The sequence below is a fragment of the Amblyomma americanum genome, chromosome 11 (assembly GCF_052857255.1).
Source record: "Amblyomma americanum isolate KBUSLIRL-KWMA chromosome 11, ASM5285725v1, whole genome shotgun sequence".
NCBI classification, from domain to species: domain Eukaryota; kingdom Metazoa; phylum Arthropoda; class Arachnida; order Ixodida; family Ixodidae; genus Amblyomma; species Amblyomma americanum.
In genome coordinates this window covers 119226566-119246551 of record NC_135507.1, presented here as the reverse complement: position 1 = coordinate 119246551, position 19986 = coordinate 119226566, and the positions used below count along the sequence as shown (strand labels likewise).

Genomic DNA, 19986 nt, shown 5'->3' with positions numbered 1-19986 from the left:
CACCTATGTAGCCAGCCCCAAATAAAAGGAAAGAAAGGAGCTCCTAGTACAAGGCCTCATGGCTGGTCTTCTTCCCTTTCCCGCGTAGCCTTCCTTATATAGCTACAGATGGATGTCCTCGAGTGCAGTGACAGCGTGTAGCTTACTTTTCCTAGTCTCGTACGAGCGTTCTCAGCGCCGAACACCCATGTTCCGCTTCTCAGCACGAACAAGGCTTGAGTGTTTGGCTTGTTCTAACGGTGGTCATCATCTTGTGGCACTTTTGTGCGCCATACTTTTGATCCTTGTCTTGACAGCAGTAGATTTGTCTCAAAGGGCTTGAATACCAGCAGGCAACAAGTCAGCAGAAAATGCCATCAAAGAATTTCAGGTACGGGAAGCGCAAGCGTGCAGGTGCACTGATTGCGAACACCAGAAAGCGGCCAGCTCTCGAAAACGAAGCTCCTACGAGCAAAAGACACTCTTCTCGCTATCGTGGTTACCTTGGCCACCCTGATGAAGGCTATTCGACGCCTGAAGTCAACGAGCACAACCCAAGGCCGGCAGACGTTGAAGCCCTCATCAGAGAACCGGAGGTGCCAGGAAGTGTCCTGTCATCTTCATCATCTTCAGTGATGAGCGCAACAGGGTCGTGCGACGAAGATATTGCTATCGGAGGTTCCGCGACCACCTTCAGTACCTGTTGAGCAGCTTGCAAAAGACCGCCCTCCATGCTCCCTTCAACTGCATTTTAGCGGATATGGACTGTGAGTCTGAAAGAAAGCAAGGTCTTCGAAGCACGTTGACTCTCGTATGCAGGATGTGCCGAAGGAAGGATGTCATCCACACGGACCCGCCACCTGACGCACAAGCTTCTATCAGCTGCGGTGATGTAAACACATTAGCGGTATGTGGAATAATGTCAATTGGCTGTGGCTTCTCAAACCTTAACGAAGTGCTTGCGTCTATGAGCATCCCAAGAATGTCATCGAACACTTACACAAAAATAGAAGACAACGTTGGCCACATTATCAATCAAGCCGCCTGGGAGGAAATGAAAAGAGCGGGCGCAGAAGAGGCAAGGCTGGCAAGAGAATGTGGCAACATTGACAGTGACGGTACACCCACGATAGTAGTCATCGCAGATGATGCGTGGTCAAAGAGATCCTACAAGAATAAATATGACGCTTCGTCAGGCGTGGTGAGTGTAAAAATTTATTTAAGTGCCAAAGTGGTAAAAATGCTGCATTTTGTACTTGAAATATCTTACACTTGCTCCTTCGGCTAATTGAAGAGATATGGAAAAGGCCCGCGCTTTCATAACAAAGCACTGAAACTAGTTTCAGTGCTAGCGTCAACGAAGAGAGAGAGCGTGCAGTGATTAGAACTGTGAATACAAAAATGCTGTCAGCGATGAAATGCGTGTTTGAGCTGGTCCTTGTATACGTGCAAACGCACAGTTTTAATAATTATAATTTTTTTCCTGTTCAGTGATTAATATCTTGTGAAAAGCAGAATATTTACATCACACTACGAGCAGGAAAAAAGACTATAGAATAAGCATGAAAGCGGGGCTATGTACCGCTCTGATCGAAAGGCATCAATTTGCCTGGAGGTAGTTACAAAGCAGCACTTGAGTCACAAGCATGACAATACCTATATGTTCTAGCGATTAGCAGTGCAGGCAGTATGGCAGCTTCGTGACTAATATTGGTCTTACTCTTTCAGGCTGCCATCGTTGGTCACAGAACTGGAAAAGTCCTGTACCTTGGCGTGAAAAACAAGATATGCGCAATGTGTCGTCAGACTCCCCAAGGTGCCCACCCCGAAAGAGCATCAGTGCCACAAGAACTGGCAAGGAAGCTCAACAAGCATGGAACAAGCTATTGTTGTTGAAGGCTTCAAGAAAACCGTTGAGCTACATGGCATCAAATATACAAAGCTTATAGCTGATGGTGATTCCAGCATTTACCGATATATCGTCGCAGCAGCACCGTATGGCAACCAGCGGGTTGAAAAAATTGAGTGCAGGAACCACCTACTTCGAAACTATGCAGCAAAAATAAGAGATCGCTCAGAAGAAGCGGCTGGAAAAAATTCCTCCTAAATTAAAAAAAAAACTCTATTCTCCAAGCAGCTGTGCGCCTACGGCACGGAGTTGCAACAGCAATAAAAGAAGCAGTGAAGATGCATCGTTTTCTGAAAAAATAGACCGTCTTGCTCATGACATAAAGAACGGCCAAAATCATGTGTTTGGAGACCACGCCAACTGCGCTGATTACTTCTGTTCCGGAAGCAAAGCGGGAGAAGAAAAAATATTTCCTGAAATAGTTCAGAAAAGCATCTTTGAAGAAATTTGTGTTGCCATGAGCAGAGTGGTTGCAAACGCGGCGAGCCTAATAATGGACGTCGATAACAATGCTGCCGAGCATTACAATTCCGTTGTGGCAAAATTTGTAGGTGGAAAGAGGATAAACTATTCCTTGAAAGCATCTTACGAGACAAGGTGTTTTGCAGCCTCCTTATCGCTCAACTGCCGAGCAACATACCAGGAAAAAATCGCGCGCAGGATATCGGGAGGGCAGATTGGAGGATGCACAGCATCATTTGTGATGGCATTAATTTCTAGGAGAGATTCGAAGCGAAAGCTACCGAAAAAGAAGATATCAATCACTCCACTCTGCCAGCATCGAGAAAAAGAGCGACATATTGGTGCCGATGCTGATTACGGCGTACCAGACATGGAGCCTGATGCTTTTCAATCTACTTCCGACCACTTCCTGAAATCGCTCTCGCTATCAGCAACCAACATCGAAAACCCGCAGCGAGCAACGTCAAAGCAAAATGGATCCACTGTGTGGAAAAAAGAAAGGCGAAAAAGATTGACGGCATCATTGTTTGGTGCTATTTGTAAAATGAAGCCAACGACGGGATGTGGGCGGACAGTTGGTGACATCCTGTACAAAGAAATAACTTCCGAAGCGATTCGGTATGGAAAGGACCACGAGTGCTTAGCACTCAAGCAAATCGAGAATGAGTGCAACGTCGTGGTGAAGGAGTGCGGCCTGTTTGTTGACCAGGAGAGCCCCTTTCTTGGCGCTTCCCCGGACGGACTCATTGGGGAGGACGTTCTTGTTGAAGTCAAGTGTCCGTACTCAGCGAGGGACCTTACTCCACTGGAAGGAGTTCGCGCCAAAAAAATAACGTGCTGTGAGGAAAACAAGAACGGGAGATTGCAGCTGCAGACAAAGAGTAATTACTGGTATCAAGTGCAAGGACAGTTGAATATTTCTCGCCGTAGGAAGTGCTTGTTTGTGTTGTGGACCAAAAAAGGCATCAGCACTGAGGTGATATCCAGGAATCAATCGTTTTGGGAGGACGAGATGTTGCCGCGGCTCAAAAAATTTTATATGCACTGCTTGCTGCCTGAGCTCGTGGACCCAAGGAGGAGCCGTGGCCTTCCAATTCGTGAGCCTGATTACATTCTCAAAGCACAAAACACTCGGTCGCTCAAGCGACCACTGAAAGAAACGTCGAAAAACGACGATAACCAAGAAACCACCTATGACACCCATTGTGACTACAGCGCGTATTTTCCTTCTTTCACTATGTCCTGCGTGACACACACGAACTGCGTTCACTGAAGGGCTAACGCAAGCCATCGTGCGCTACAGTATAGATGCCGTCGGACGACGACTGTGTTTCATCCACAGATGAGCGGCCTCACGCAGCGCTCGAACAAAACCACTGCAGACAAGGTCGCCATGGTCGCCAACGCTGAACCTGGGATGTCTTCCTTCCGTACGTCATGTTCGTCTACTACACTGCAGTTGAGATGACCAGTCATATATGACACATTTTAGGCTCATTTACGGCGAAGAAGCAACGACAACGCTTCACGCCATGCTGCCAAACGTCACCAGTGAGGACAACCTTGACGTCATCGCCTGCTTGCAGCGTGCGGGAGATCTACGAGTCGCTCGGCTACGCATTACACACCAAGAGCGAACCTACGCCCGACGCTACAATCTCCGCCGTCGCCACACACAATACAAGCCAAGTGACCGCGTATGGGTGTAGACGCCTATTCTGCAGCAGCCCAATAAAGAGCTTGTTTCAGTACCACGTTAATCTGCTCGTCTGTGTTTTCATGGCATTTTCACCGCCTTGTGACAATATTTATTATAAATTGTAGTAGATTTACTTCCTTCCACACCTTCTTCACTGCTTATAATTTCACAACGAAATAAGTCAAAGTTGGATAAAACTTAAAAGGGCAGGAAGCGAGTTCTTGGTTAGCCCTGTTTACATGAACCAATAACGTCTGGTTGAGTAGGGGGTCGGGCTGAGCAAATCCACCCAACTCGACAAGTGCGTGTTTAGATGAACTTGATTTTAGGGAGTCGAGACCGGTTCAACTGCAGCGACACCAAGCGTCGAGCGAGCAAGCAGTGGCAGCCTCCGAAATTGGGGCCGCCATCGCTGTATAGGAGGCGCGATGGCGCACGTGTTAACCAAAAGAGCAACGACGCACTGGGTGTACAACTGTTGCCAGATTATCTTAAAGCGTTTGGCAACGCTGGTCAAACAGGTGTTTTCTCCCGACCCATTACTGTGTGATAGAATGGTGCAGGTGCGGCCCTTTGTCCAATTCCTCAATGGCGTGGGCCGTCTTGCTAACCCCCGTAGATCGCTTTGTCATGGTAGGGAACGCTGTGCAGCTTGTCAAAACAGCGCGCCAGCTCAACGTCACGCACCATAAGCTCGAGCAAAAAAAGGAAAGCAGAAATCCTTTCAGAAAACAGCGCAAACAAGAAAAAAGGAAAGAAAGAGCTAAGTCCGTCCAAGTTCTGAGTAAAAACCTGCGCGCACGAACACAGACAACCAAGAGGTTGGTGGTAGAGTGTAGTAGCGACAAAGATATGCTGATGCCAGGTGGAGCCACGTCGCAGTGGTTACTTATGGCGCGAATTTCAAATCCCCGCCGAAAATACATACACAACTTCCAGAGCCTTTAAAACGCAAACACTAGGCTCAATATGGATGAAAATTGCGGCTTAACAACCAAGAGAGAAAAAGGAAGGAAATGTTGCGGATGAAATTTTGATATCTGGCTGTTTTTTCACAAGATGACATGAAAGACCGACATATCTCAAAGTGCAATTTTTCTGGATATTTACCTCTGAATTGTAAATAAACTTAAAAAATAAAATCTTTCCGCAACATTTCCTCTGTTCACTAAAAAAGAAAACGCTGCCACAAACCTCATGAAAATCTGTTCATTTTTAGACACGGTACAGCTTCTGAAAGTTCCCATGTACTTCCTATGGACACTGTCACTGGTGAACCTCTTAAGTAGGGCGGCCCGTCCCTTGAGAGGGGAGTTGAATTTGAAGTTGCAGTCTGAGAACAATTTTAAAGTGGTCGATCGGCAGCCGCAGGAGCGGCATCTTTTTCCTGATTGGCGGCTTGGCTTTTATCTGTCGTTTTCCCGCCTCAGTGTTGTTGTTGGGGCCTGCGTTTCCGCTGGAAGTTTTCCCCGGCGCGGACGATACGCCGCGTCCGTCAGGGACGCCACCGCTATTTGGGCCTGCGGCTTTAGGTTAATGGTAGATCTCCTGGCACCTGAACGGAGTAATCCAGGAACCGTTGTTCAGCTCTTCGGGGGTAATGGGTAACCCCTCCACCGTTACTTTCATAGCGATGAGTTCCGCGGCACGCTGCAGGCCGGTAGAGTCGACGACAATGACTACTCCAGCTGCGTTCCTCGCCTACGTGCGTTAGCCATAGCGAACCACGCATGTGGTCGACACAAAATTGGTGTTAAAAGGTCTAAAAAGTCTGCACGCTCACAAATTCTTGCTCTGCCGAATCCGGGTGCGTTCACGGATCTTGAGAGACCAAAATTAAGAACGTGGGGTAAGATGTTCCAGGTCCAGAGGCCGAAATTCACGGAGCTCATGCGAAGCACATCCGCTCTCGTCAACGCTCGAGGAACGTCTCTCCTCAGCTCTGAGGGAGAGCCATCGAGGAGCCGATAGAGGTCCAATTTCTTCCCGCCTCTGCCCCGGGCTCGCCCACAGGAGGGGAACAAACAAGAGAAGAAGAAAAATAAAAGAAGCTTCCCCAGAAAACAGGCAGCAACGTAAGCTGGGCTTCTAGCCTGCTTCGCACTTGGTAGGAAAGGGTAGTAGCACAGTAACCACACAAACAACAAAGATAACCGCGTCACAGAACCGACCGACGCGAATAGAGATGTGCTCAGACGCGAATCAAACTCGATCGAACGCAATGTTGAGGAACTGACAAAAACACTGAAGGAACAACAGGGAGAACTCGAAGCGACTAGAGCCCTTCCGCCCCCCCCCCTCCCCCCAAAAAAGCACAACCCCTGGCATTTGCCGAGGCACACCTAGAAGCACGAAGGCAACAGATGGTGAAAAAAGTGACGCAAGATATGATGCAGCAAATCTAATCGTAAATGCAGCACATACGACCACAGTTCCAAGGGCAGATCTCAGAGATCAGAAGCGCTGTTCAAGAACAAAGACAAGCCGAAAACATTAAGAAAAGAGCGTACAACCGTCCAGCGCTCACGGTTTTCGCTAGTGAACAAGGCAACAGCAGCAACGCGTAAGCATGGTCAACATGAGTCAGCAAGAACATGAATACTTTGTTAATTGGCAATGGATCTGCAGAGTGTACGGCAAAAAGTAGGGCCTCATAAAACAATATCTCAACACACAACTCACACACCCCGATGTTACTGCGCTCCAAGAGACTGGAACCAAGCCCACTTAAGAGGAGTACGGGGTTTACGAGAGACAAAGCGAAGGTAAAGCGTCCGTCTTTCTTACCATAGCCATCAGGGCCATCAGGCACGATTCCATCGCCGTTACATTGAGCACGCGGTCGTAGAAATCATTCCGAAAAAGCGACAGGGGGGGAGCACGGTCGTTCTGAACGTGTACAGCCCGCTGAAACAAAGAATAGCCAAATTCTAACTTTTAAATGGAGCGCACAAGCTGGCCCAAGAAAATGCTATCATCGCAGGAGATTCCAACGCCATGGACAGCAGTTGGGGATATCAGAAACAAGATATCAGCGGAAGAACATTAGCGGAGGTAGCGGATTACTTTGGCTGCAGTTTAATCCCAGATCCCGCTACCTCTGCGAGAATGGGGAATAGTGTGAGCACGAACACTAGCCAGAACCTCACCTTCGTAAGGAAGAGCAAGGAGTCACAGAGGGAAAACACGATGGAAAACTTAGGCAGCGAATAGCATCGGGCAGGATAAGACGAAATATTGGACAACCAAAAATCACTGACTGGAACGCGTTTCGTGGAGCGTGCAATCAATCTGAAGGCGGTATCCAATAGCTTGAGGAATCGAGCTGCATGCTGAGAGAAACGCGAGAAAAATGCACAGAAAGTGTAAAGAGAACTACAAAAGAGCCCGAAGTGCACAGGCACTTCCTCAGACTATGGGAAGCCAGAGGCAGTCACACCAAAAGACGGAGGAAGCAAAAACACAACAGGCAATTAAAACTAAAAGTAACAGATAGCACGGCAAAAGCTGAAAAATACGACAGGCATCTCGCGTAATCAAAATTGGGAAAAACTCAGCGACTCGATTAGGGAAACTCTACGCACGGAGATAACCTGGAATCTCCTAAGAACAATAATCGATCCGACCAAAATCGAATCGAAAAACAGTAAAACTATCCACAGGTTCATCCACTCCAAGGAATCTGACACAGCCCTCCTAAAGAAGGCACGAGCAAAAATTTTTGGTGATCACAACCCCCCGTGATACCAAGGCACGTATCGGGGATCCGAAAACCAGAGACTCGACAGCCCCATAACTGTGGAAGAAGTTTGCTCAGCAGTAAGTAACCCCACCAGAAACACGGCAACATAAGCGGTCCGAGTCGACAACGCCTTGATCCACAACCTGAGCGACGACCTCACACAAGAGCTCGTAAATTTTAACAAACACTGGGAGGCAGAGAAGATTCCCGAATATTGAAAACACGCCAAAGTAATAATGACGCCTAAACCTGGTAAAAAGCTTTAAATGGAAAATCTCAGGCCCATCTCGCTCACGTCGTGCCTTGGGAAGCTTTGCGAGGGGGGGGTGGGGGGGAACCCATTCCATATTCGACTCCATTCAAAGCAAAACCTAGGACGCAGGACATGCTCCTCCAAATACAAGAAGATCTACTCCAAACCGTACCCCTAACTGGTTGGTACCAAGAGGGGATTCGAGAACACGAAGCGATCCTTACGGGCCTAGACAACATGGACTGCGGAAGTAGAATCCACGGCTACGTCAAAGCATTTCCGTCCGTTAGAACTGCCACCATCGGCATGGGAGGCCTTCGATTGGACAAAATTCACACGCCAAACAAGGGAACATCCCAATGGTCGGTAACCTCAACCATACTCGTCAAAATAACTATGATGGGCCTAGCTTGAAAACTATAGAAGATCGAAGGCACCAGGCATGCCATATATGAAGACGACATAACAGCCTGGACAAACACGGGCTCTCTCGAGGAGAAGGAAGACCGGCTACAGGAAGCTTCCTCCTGTGTAGCGCAATACCTCGGAGAAAGATGACTGGCATGCTCGACCGAGAAATCGGAACTGCTGCGAGTCTGGAGAGGTAAGCAAAACCGGACCGTCCCAACCGGTGAGGACCTGAAACTCAAGGTCTACCTGGAAGGAACGCCTATACTGGAAAATACAACAATACAAATCATTGGCCTGTGGGTTCAAGCCAACCAATATAATGCTCACACTTTCACCCTGCTCAAAGCAGCAACGCTACAAGTCGTACGCATGATTACCCGCATCACCAACAGGCCACATGACAATACAATAAGAGGACACACTTAAACTTGTCAGAAACTTGGTCGTTAGCTGACTCACCTACTGCCTTCCCTGCATAGAACAAGCGGATTCCGTGCTACCCAAAGCGTATAATTAAGACAGCGCTCCTACTACCGCGGAATACGTCTGAAAAAAAACTCATGGCCCTGAGATTGCAAACACCTTCGAGGAGCTGCGGAAGGCGCAGCTTGAGTTGCAAACATTCAGGCTACAGCAAACAACGACTCGAAGAGCGCTCTTAAAGAGACTCGGATACCGCGAGCAGATGCGAGAAATGACGAGTATGGAAACGATCCCCGACGAGATTCGGAAATCCCTCAAGTTAGCGCCAATTCTAAGGAACATGAACCCCAACCTCCACCGGGGGTAAGAAAAGCCAGGGCTGAATTCATCCAGAAAATATACGCTCCTCACGACACAACCGTGTGTGCAGATGCGTCCTCGAGAGCAGGAAACACCAAAATTGCAGCGGCCACAGGGGTCGATTCGTCCCTATGCGAAATGACCAGAGCGTCTATGAGAGATTGCACGGTAGCAGAAGCCTACGAAGTAGCCGGTGCTCTAGAGGTGGCGGAGGACTGTAGAACAAGGCGGTCGCTAACAATACTCACGGACTCTCAAACAGCCTGCCGAGGTTACATGAATTGCAGGACAGGTCATCACGCGCTCCGTATAGTTCTCGCAGCGAGCGACAGAATTAAAAAACAACACAGAAGAAAACGACAAGAGCACACACAAATTTGTGTGGGTATCGGGACATACGGTGGTGGCTGGGAACGAAGAGGTCACAGGATAGCTAGAAGATACACTACTTTCCTAGACCGCGGAACTCGTGCCAGCACCGAAGGAATACTCGGCCATACTACAGGACTGCAGAGGCAGAGGAATCCGATATCCCCCGCCGCACACATTCCTCAACAGAGCGAAAGCTGTCACTTAGAGACTAATTAGAGACAGGTTCTTACCCAAACCTACGCATAGTGAAAAAAATACACCCTACGAAATAGGCGGAAAAATGTCCCTTGTGCGACGAAAAACCCACACTATATCGCATCACATGGGCCTGTGAAAACATAGACGTGGTCCCCAAAATACAAAACCCGAGTGTGGAGCAGTGGAAGACTCTGCTGTCCAGCGACCGCTGCGAAGACCAACAATGTCTGATATAACGAGTTCAACGGGCGGCAGTAGCCAGCGGAGCCATGGACTGAGGGCAGTCAACCATTGATTAAAAGTGGACGAGCTAGACAGAGGACTCCTGGGGATACAACCGAGGAGCGAACGTCTCTGAAGATGCCCCAAAACCGCAGAGTACAATAGAGGTTCCTTCTCCTCCTCTCCACCTCCTACCACCTGGTGATCTGTGATGTACACTGATATTTTTAACATTCACTGAGATCACACACCACCCGGGCGCATTTTGTGTTCCGCCTGCATCGAAACACGGCCGCCGCGGTGAGTCTTTTGTTCATATATCTGCTTGCCTGACCATTGTACTACATTCTGCATGCCAGTGAGAAGTACACAACACCACTGTCGCATTCGAAGAAGGGCAGCTGGTTCTTTATGGAAAAGGTCACACCTCTAGTAGCGACATCTTCATATCACTCTGAGACAACGAACTGGTAATGCTGATATTTTCGTGGTGGTTGGAGTGTGGGGACCATCCTATCACGGCTGTTCTTTCATTGTAAGCGTTTCCATATCTCTCGATTTCGCTCATAGGAGGTTTATTATCTTTTGAGCGGTCTGTTTTTTTTTACTATCGCCTGTTAACGAATCGTTCGCGTCTGAAAATTGAAAACCGTCAACATCCGAAAATTAGAGGTTCCTGAATTTACCCAAAGCAACCTGAGCGACCGCAAGCACCATAGAGTAATTAAAAAATACATCTACTTCACAAACCTTATTAACTGGAGTGTGTCACAAAATTCGGCGCATCTTCGAAAAAAAAGAACGGCGCTGCGCGTAAGCAATCGCGCCTGCGCGCGGCAAAATAAAGCAAAAAACAGCGGGGAAAGACTTGCGGAGAGCGCGTAACTTGCCTGTGCGGATGCCCTTTCCACTCAGCTCGCCGCCGCGGCTACAAAGTAAACATAGCCACGCGCGGCGTCGATTTTTCTAGAATGTCGGAGAAGTTTCTGCTCGTTGTCGACGGAGAAGGCATGACCTTTACCGCGCTAAAGTGATACCCTCTCTCCTTCGCTCTCGCGCCGGCGACTTCGCATGCGAGAAGGAACCAAAAATTTCTGGAAGGTGGTTTCCGTTCTCGACCAATGGGGTCGCGCTCCCGGCGCGAGAATAAGGAGTTTGTGCAGTTCAAGCTGCGTGTATGCGTGCGCCTGCCTTGGCGCGAAGAACAAACCGACGCGGGCTGCGCCTATAAATGAGGGCTCCAACCGCTGCCTGTTAGCCCGAGCCACCGTTTAAGCTTGCGAGAAGCGCGCCCGCTCGACTCCCGGGAGAACACCACTCGCCCAGCCAAGGACCAGCGAGGCAACGTACGCCAGTCTGCAGATCGGCCCCGTCGTGCTCCTCAGGTCGTCGGACTGTCGCAGTGCCCGATGAACAAATTGTGTTTTGTTTGTCGGTCCCTCTCTGTATTTGTGCACTTTAGGTGCAAACGTTCTGTTAAATTGTAATCTCTCTCGTTTGTTACTTTGCATGAGTTGCTTTGTATTTGTAAATCACTTTGTATCTGCTCGTACGAGTGATAGTGAAATCCTTTGTATCGTCTCTTCGCTGTATAAATTTGTGTTGTTTTGTGAACCTTTGGCTCCGACCCATTCTCTGGCTTGAGATCGGCGAAAGCAGGGCACCAAACGACCAACCCCCTTGTCCCTTGGTAGCTGGTCTCCGGCTGAGCTTGCCACGCTGAGTCGAGGACATCTTTGCATCTGAGACCGCTACCGCCGCCCCCCCCCCCCCCTTCCCCACGTTCTAAGGGTGTCTGGGAGCGCACGCTAAAGTGCGCGAATTGGTGACATTCTGGCGTTCGCGACAGGATGTTTGATGCTTTGTAAGCGCAGAGAACGGAGAAAGAGTCGGAAAGAGTTTACAAAGAGGTCGCAAACGAGTGTATAGCAGCAGAACGATATTGTGAGGTGCCGCGCTGAAGCGTTTATTAAGGTTCACCGTTTAGAGGTAGACTTTGCCTTGGAAAGTTCAGTATCCGAAAATGAATTTGAAGGAACTAGTTGAGGTTGGCACCCAGGTGGGGATGTCCGGTGCTGAACTACGAAAATGGGTGAACCAGGAGAGAGATTAGGTTGAAAAAGAGAGACAGAAGGCTTTAGAAGAAGCCGAAAAGGAGAGAGGGAGGATTGAAAAAGAAAGACAGAAGGCTCGAGAAGAAACGGAGAAAGAAAGAAAGAAAGAGAGAGAATTCTAACGCGAAAAACAACTGGTTGTTATTAAGCTTAAGCTCCAACGTGCTGCGAGCCACTCTGCGGAAGTCCATAGCACTAGATAAGAAGGCAGCGGCCTGCGGATAGATGCCAGTAGATTACTTCCCAGATTTGATGAAAAAAGGGACGATCTCGACGCGTTCCTGAGGTGATTCGAAGGGATCGCGGGAAGTCAGAATTGGTCAGATGGTGAATGTGCTACCGTTCCTAGCACATGTCTCAGCGGGGAAGCTCTAAGCGTATTTGGGCGACTTTCTCCGGACGATGCTGCAAGCTACTGCAAGGTAAAGGCCGCCTTGCTTAAGCGATTCCGACTCACCACCGAGGGATTCCGAGATAAATTTAGAACAGGGAAGCTCACAGATGGCGAGACGGCAACCCAGTATGCGGCAAGATTAAATCACTACTTTGATCGGTGGATAGAACTTTCAGAAATTGCACAGGAATACAGTGAATTTCGCGAGCTTCTAATCAAGGAAATATTCCTGAGTAGCTGTCACCCGAGCTTGTCGCTGTACCTGATGGAAAGAAGGGCCAAGTCTCTACGAAATGCTAGATCTTGCCTACCAATTTCTTGAAGCTCAAGGAGGAGGGAATCTGGCCAAGATAAAGAACACGAATTCGGAGAGCGCGGGGAAAACCGACAGCCGCGATGACCGATTTAGACCAAAGGCTCCAGCAATGTGCTACCTGTGCAACAAGTTAGGCCATTACGCATCTAATTGCCGTAACAACTCTACAAAGAGTAGCCCAACAGCTTGTTTTAAGTGCGGCCAGAGGGGGCACAAAGGCGCGGTTTGTCCGAACCCAAGGAAGCCCATCCCCCAGGTACCGTGCGTATGGGCCTCATCAAGTCACCACCTGGAGGAAGGAGCTGAAAATGGCTTTGTGCAACTAAAGAACGGCAAGAAAGTACCAGTCTTGAACGCCGTAGTGAACGCGCTACTGGAAGCTGAAATGAACAGAATGCTTGTCCTGAAAGGGAAGGTAGGAAAAAAAAACAATTACAGTGTTGCGAGACACGGGAAGCAGTGCTGTAATAATAAAACAAAGATTAGTGAGAGATAAGGATCTCTCTGGAACGAAGAGCCTTGTGCGACTAGAGGACGGCTCGTTTCAGCGCTTGCCGGAAGCTGAAGTACATGTGCGGACTCCCTACTACAGCGGGAAACTAACTGCACTGTGCATGCAGCGCCCCTTATATGACCTCGTATTGGGCAATAAAGGGGGCAAAATTTCCAAAGGGCTGAGGAAGAAGCCACGAGAGAGAGAAATCTGAATCCTGCTCTTCGGAACGGCGCAGTGATCGCCAAGCGAAAAGTAAGTGGCGAAGGAAGCGCGAGTGTGCTAGCTGAAGCAAAGGAGCAAAGAAGTAGACAGTCAAGCACGAAGAACGGAATAGCCCCGCGGAGGAACATTCCGAGGAAGCAAAAACGTTTCCTCAGGAAGGGACAGGCATTACAGCAGAAAGGTGTGCGAAGCCGAAAGAAAGGCCTCCGAATGGTCTCAAGGAAGCAGCGAAACGTGAAAGAAAGACAGCACAAGAGGGCAGGGTGTCCGAAATTTCTGCTAACCTCAGCTTAGCGCAGGTTGTGGACATATTCATCGTGCTGTTGTGCACATTACTTCAGCTGCCTGTCGATCGCGCAGGAAAATTCTGGAATGTGACTGAGAGGGTATTCACTCCGGTCAATATTGTGAGCCTGTGTGTTTTGACGCAAGGGCCCTGCAATCCATTGATAGTTTTGTTTGTGTGTGCATACCTAAGCGCACAATTCTTTTCCGAGTCGGAAAATTTATCTGGAGGGTTCAGGTGGGGAGAAACAGAAGCCCGTGTTGACCGAGAAAAAAAAACAACCCGCGAGTCGAGGAGACTCTTGTGGACGGTGAAGGTCCTCACGCGCGCATTACGGAAGCGCAGGTAGAAAATATATGTGGAAGTATCAGCTGAAGTATGCATCGTACTTGTGTGCACCCTGTGTAATGTTATGTTAATGTGTTGCCGAGTTGCGGCATGTATTTAAGTGCATTTTGACATTGTGAGTGTCATGTACGTAGAGACAACATTGCATTGATGTGTGTATATTGGCATTCGCCAATGAGTTTGTGAGCGCATGTATGTGCGCGCGAATTTTGAGTTTTTGTGAATATTGTTGCACAATATTCTTAAAGGAAGGGGCAGTGTCACCAAATTTGGCGCATCCTCGAAAAAAACGGCGCCGCGCGTGGTAAAATAAAACAAAAAAACAGCGGGGAAGGACCCCCGGAGTGCGCGTAACTTGCCTGTGCGCATGCCCTTTCTACTCAGCTCGCCGGCGCGGCGCAAAAGTAAACATAGCCAGGCGGGGCGTCAATTTCTACAGATTGTCTGAGTAGTTTCTACTCATAGTCGACGGAGAGGGCGTGACATTGACCACGCTAAAGTGATACCCCCTCCCCTTCGCTCTCGCGCCGGCGTCTTCGCATGCGAGAAGGAACCAGAAATCTCGATTGTTACTTTGCATGAGTTGCTTTGTGTTTGTAAATCACTTTGTATCTGGTTGTACGAGTGATAGTGAAATAATTTGTATCGTCCGTTTGCTGTATAAATTTGTTTTGTGACGAATGAAGAAGGCGCCGACCAAAAGAAAAGATGGGATGACGTTTCGGCTCCCCCACGGGAGCCTTGTTCACAATGAGGCATAACGTAGCTTCGTCCTTTATTTATACACCATCCCGACCAGACGGGTTTCCGTCAGTCTCTAGACTTCAAATTTGTTTTGTTTTTTTAACCTTTGGCTCCGACCCATTCTCTGACTTGCGACCGGCGTAAGCTCGGCACCAAACGACCAACCCCCTTGTCACTTGGTAGCTGGTGTCCGGCTGAGCTTGCCACGCTGAGTCGAGGACATCTCCTTTGTGACCGAGACCGCTCCCCCACACGCTCTAAGGGTGTGTTGGAGTGCACGCAAAAGTGCGCGAAGTGGTGACAGCGTGCGACAAGGATCGGTTCTTGGGCCCATGCTATTCTTACTGTACGTAAATGATCATCCTGCTATCCTCAAGTATCCCCAACCTTTAATGCATGCTGACGATACCGCTCTTATATTCATAGGAGAGAATTTAGATAAAATACAGGATAAAATAAATGCAGAGCTAGAAAATGTTTTTACGTAATTCACGTCCAATCAATTAACCCTTAATCTCAGTAAGACTCAGAATAAAGTTTTTCGTTACAGAAAAAGGAAATAAATGCTGAGAAACTGCACATATCATTACACGGCACAAAAATAGAACAAATTGGATCGCACAAATATTTAGGTATTTTATTTTAATCAGACATGCACTGGAAACCACACATTAAACACCTTTGTTCGAAGCTCGCATACGCTTGCTATTTTTTATTTATAGCTAGTGAATGTATCGCGTACCCCATTATACGCATTCTTTATTTTCCTTCTTTCATAGTCATCTCTCTTACTGCATTGGGTCTTGGAGTGCCACTTTCACAACTTATCTCGAACCAGTAATCTGTCTGCAAAAACGCGGATTACGAATAATTACATTCCCAAGTCGCGGTCAGTCCAGTAGATCTCTTTATAATTCTGTCCATGTGCTGCCATTCAATGCATTGTTGGAATTAAAAATTGCACAAACTATTCATAGAATCGTAGAGACTACGGATCCTCTGTCCATAGCTTTGTTTAAACTCCCATTACGACATACAAGAGCTGCAACAAATCAGAATTTTAACCTGCCTCTATCTCATAATGTGCATAGGAAAAGGCTCATAGAATTTAACTGAGCCTTGATCTGGAATTCTTTGCCAGTACGCATCAAGCAAGCCCATAACTTTAGTACTGCTCTAAAGAAATGCCTTATTGAATACTATTGTGCTGTTTAAATCAAATTGTGACTCAATAATATTGCATTGCCTATGATGTGTGCGTCGAGAATTATTTTTGTATTTATTACTTAATTTCTTCCTCTGCTGTGCTAGAATTTGTATCATATGTCATCACTGAACCCTTTAATAGCCAATGGCTACGGGTCCAGCAAGTGTTCTGTATTTTGAAAGAAACAAAATAAAAAAAAACTTGAAACCTTAAGTCTGCTTAAGAGCGGAAATGCAGAAGCCTTTCTCTTTCGTCCATTTTTCCCTGCATTTTTCTTTTTTTATTACTAGAAAGAATGTTTTGTTTTTGAATTTATTTCATTTTATTTTCCCTTGTTTCCGTTTCTTCTTTTGTTTTTTTCCTTTTTATACTAAGTAAACCTTAACGTGCATTTACATCGTCTTTCATCGAATCAGTCACACAAAAGCTACTTAAAACACAGCATTTATTTTCATTATTTCAATTAATACAATTATCTAATTACAATTCATCAACAAAACTTGTCGCAGTTGAAGATTTGCTCAAGCACTACGCAACACAATCAAACTTTTGTACATTTATCTCCACAGAACGACATAACCGGGCGGACAAAATTTGCGGACCTTTTTTGAGGACGCAATATTACATAGAATGCTTTCTCATTAATAATAACTTACAGTTAGCGCTTCGTGTGCGGTATCATTTCTTTCGTGGTCATCAGCAAAGTGTATGGCGCGCTGCATGTATGGAAACATGAAAGACATAAAACACATTTTTTAGTTCACTGCATGCTGTACCATTTCCAGATAAAACACTGAAAACATTAAAAGCAAAACATTACTGGTTACCCTATCGTGACTAAGATTAGATTGGAAGGATTAAGCTTGTTTAGTTGTATTGGCATTGTATAGGTTGAGAATTGCAATAGGTAATGTGTTGAGTTGTGTGCAATCATCCGTTTTTCACGGGCACGTGCTTTAAGAATATTGGAGCTTAGTGTTGCTCCTGTAGGGTCACTAAGAATTCTCGGTATTTTTCATTGCAAAATTGCAAGTGGTAGAAAACACGGTAGCTATCAAGAGATATGACCTTGATCATTTGATGCTGAATAAAGAGCTCTGTAGGACTTTCTAAATAAGGTAAATTATTTATGCAATGTGCGCTTTATTTTGTACACATGATTACTGCTTCAGTAGTCGTTCCCGACAGTATCGTGTAGCAGTAAGGTGCGAGCGAAAAAAAGCGTGATAAACTTCTAGCCTAACAGGGATCGGAAATTTTATGCCGGGTGCGAAATAGGGCGCCTACAGCAGAAGAGAATTTCTTGGCTATATGGTCGACATGATTATCCCATGTCATCTCGCTTGAAAATGTCACACTTGGTATTTTAGACTTTTTCTCGAGCCTTATTTCTGGACATCGTACTTTTAATTTGTCACAATGGGACATCAGTCCCTTCCTAGGCGCAATGCTTAGGGCCTCTTTAAAGTCAAAGTGAACTTTTTTCAAACCCATCTCACCCCTTATAGACGTTTTACGTTGGAGCCCGACCGTTGGAATCCGTTGCTTTAAATTAAGCAGCAATGCCGCAAACAGGGTCTCATTCGGGACTCTAATACCCCTGTCACACGGGCATTTCGAAGGGCCTCGAACCGATATCCTATCGACTCAAAGGCGATTGAGCGCTGCTACAAGGGCAGTTTCAATGACCATCGAGTGAATAGTCCATCGAATCAACGGAGCAGCGCGGAACTCCATCGAGATTTCGAGGGCCTTCGAACGCGGCCCAAGGTTGCTAGCGTTCCTTCGAGTGGTGCCAAGCGCACTTTTATACACGATATATTCACGGCACAAAAGCATGAACAAACATTATTCGCCTAAACTTTAATGCAAGCAGTCTATACAATAATTTTAAAATTGTATCAGACTGGTTATAAGCGCATTAATTTTGCGTTGCGGTCTTTGCGTTGCTTGCGTATTCAGCATTGACAACATGGCAGCGCCCTGCCCGCCCGCTTCACAGCGATAACAGCTTTGTCGCTAATCCATCATATAAATATCGTGTTCTAAACTGTTGTATTCGACTTCGATTTGATCATTCTTAATCTCGCATAAAGTTTTAAGAGACAAATAGCTTTTGCTTTTCAGATATCAAGGCAATTTCCGAGGTGTTAAGCCTGACAAAGCAGCGCTCGGACGTAGTTTGACTGGCTTGGTTTTGGCTCGTCTTGTATTGGAGTGGCTACAACAGTGTCTGCATCTGTCCGTCGCGTACGTGCAATTTAAAAGGATGTTAAATGACATGCGCGTATGTGTGTGTTTAAGCAATTAGTATACATTTTTCAAATATTTTTGTTATTTTCGCAAAATCCAAAGTAGCGATCGTGGCGCCACACAACTTTGCGTAAGACAGAACCATTTCAACTGCTATTAACATTTTCCGTGTAGCAGCAACCCAACTCCTTCGAGTTCAATAGCGATTGAGAATTTCGAAGGCCTTCAACTCGATGGCCATTGAAAGTGGCCGTGTGACAGGGGTATAAGTCAACAAATAGAAATATAATGCAGCATATTCTTTCAGGCATGCGATTCTCCATGTTCTGATCCATCATTTCTAAATGTTAGAAATAAATTGATGGTGGCGCTTTTGTAAATAATTTTCATAAATTGGCTACTGCCGTGGCTCTACCCTTCCCCCCCCCCCCCTTTTCTGTGTTGCCGCCACAGCCCTCTTCAATTAAGCCAGTCCCGAAAGCAGGGAGGGTCTGGCTACAAGTGGTGCTTCACCTAATACGTGCTCCCATGCCACCACCTGATAAAGGAATGGGGCGTCCGACACTACGAGTGGAGGCGCTAGGTCCGGCCGACTTCCTTCAGTAGTAACGACTTTTCGGCAAGGGAACACCGCCAGGGAGGCGCCACTCCACGCATGGTGCCACGCACGGGGACGAGGGCTGTCAATCATCCGCGCTTCGCTCTTTTGTCGACGGCGCGGGTGCAGCCGTTCCAGGCGTTAACCTTCGGGCGATCCTTTAACCAAGGCATGGGACCCCTGGCTGGCTTCCAGTGAATCAATGAGCTCGTCATTAACTAAAAGCCAGCAGCATTTGGTTATGGGCGCCCAGTTGTTGGCGAGGAGGTGTTCTGCGGAAAGGATGCTTTCGGGATATTATACACCTTTAGCGTACCGTGTACCGTGTTACCGTTAGCGCTGCCAGAATACCGGGAGCCCGCCCACCGCCAGTGCGCATGCGCAGATCGCCTCTGCGGCGCCATATGGCGCCACATACCCGGCTTAAAATACAAGGCCATGAAATGCCCCGAGTGGCCGAATACAAATATCTCGGGGTATGGTTAAACGAAGGGCAGATGTACACGGAAAAGAACGAGAAGTCTCTCATAGCAAAAGGGCGAACAGATGCCGGGATAATGAAACATAGGGCATGGGGGGGGGGGGCACATAAGGTATGAAATACTGAGAGGTATTTGGAAAGGAATAATGGTTCCAGGGCTTACTTTTGGGAATGCGGTTCACTGCTTAAGGCCAGATGTTCAGTAGAGATAAGAAGTAAATCAAAGAGCTGTTGGAAGATTAGCACTAGGTGCCCACAGGAAAACGACAACTGAGGCAGTACAGGAGGATATGGGTTGGGCAACGTTCGAAGCACGGGAAGCTCGGAGCAAAGTACTATACGAAGAACGCCTATGGAAATTGGAGGAAAACAGGTGCGCAGCTAAGGTATTTAAATACCTGTACAGAAAGAGCTTTGACTCACAATGGCGAAAAATAACTAGGAAGCCAACCAGTTAGCATGCCAGTGATGAAGCTGGAGAAAAACAGAGCATTAAA

At 47.3% G+C, this 19986-nt stretch overlaps 1 pseudogene; it reads left to right on the top strand.

The window, feature by feature from the left end:
- The first annotated feature begins 799 nt into the window (after window positions 1-799).
- Window positions 800-3623, top strand: LOC144109870 (uncharacterized; annotated as a pseudogene).
- The last annotated feature ends 16363 nt before the right edge of the window (window positions 3624-19986 follow it).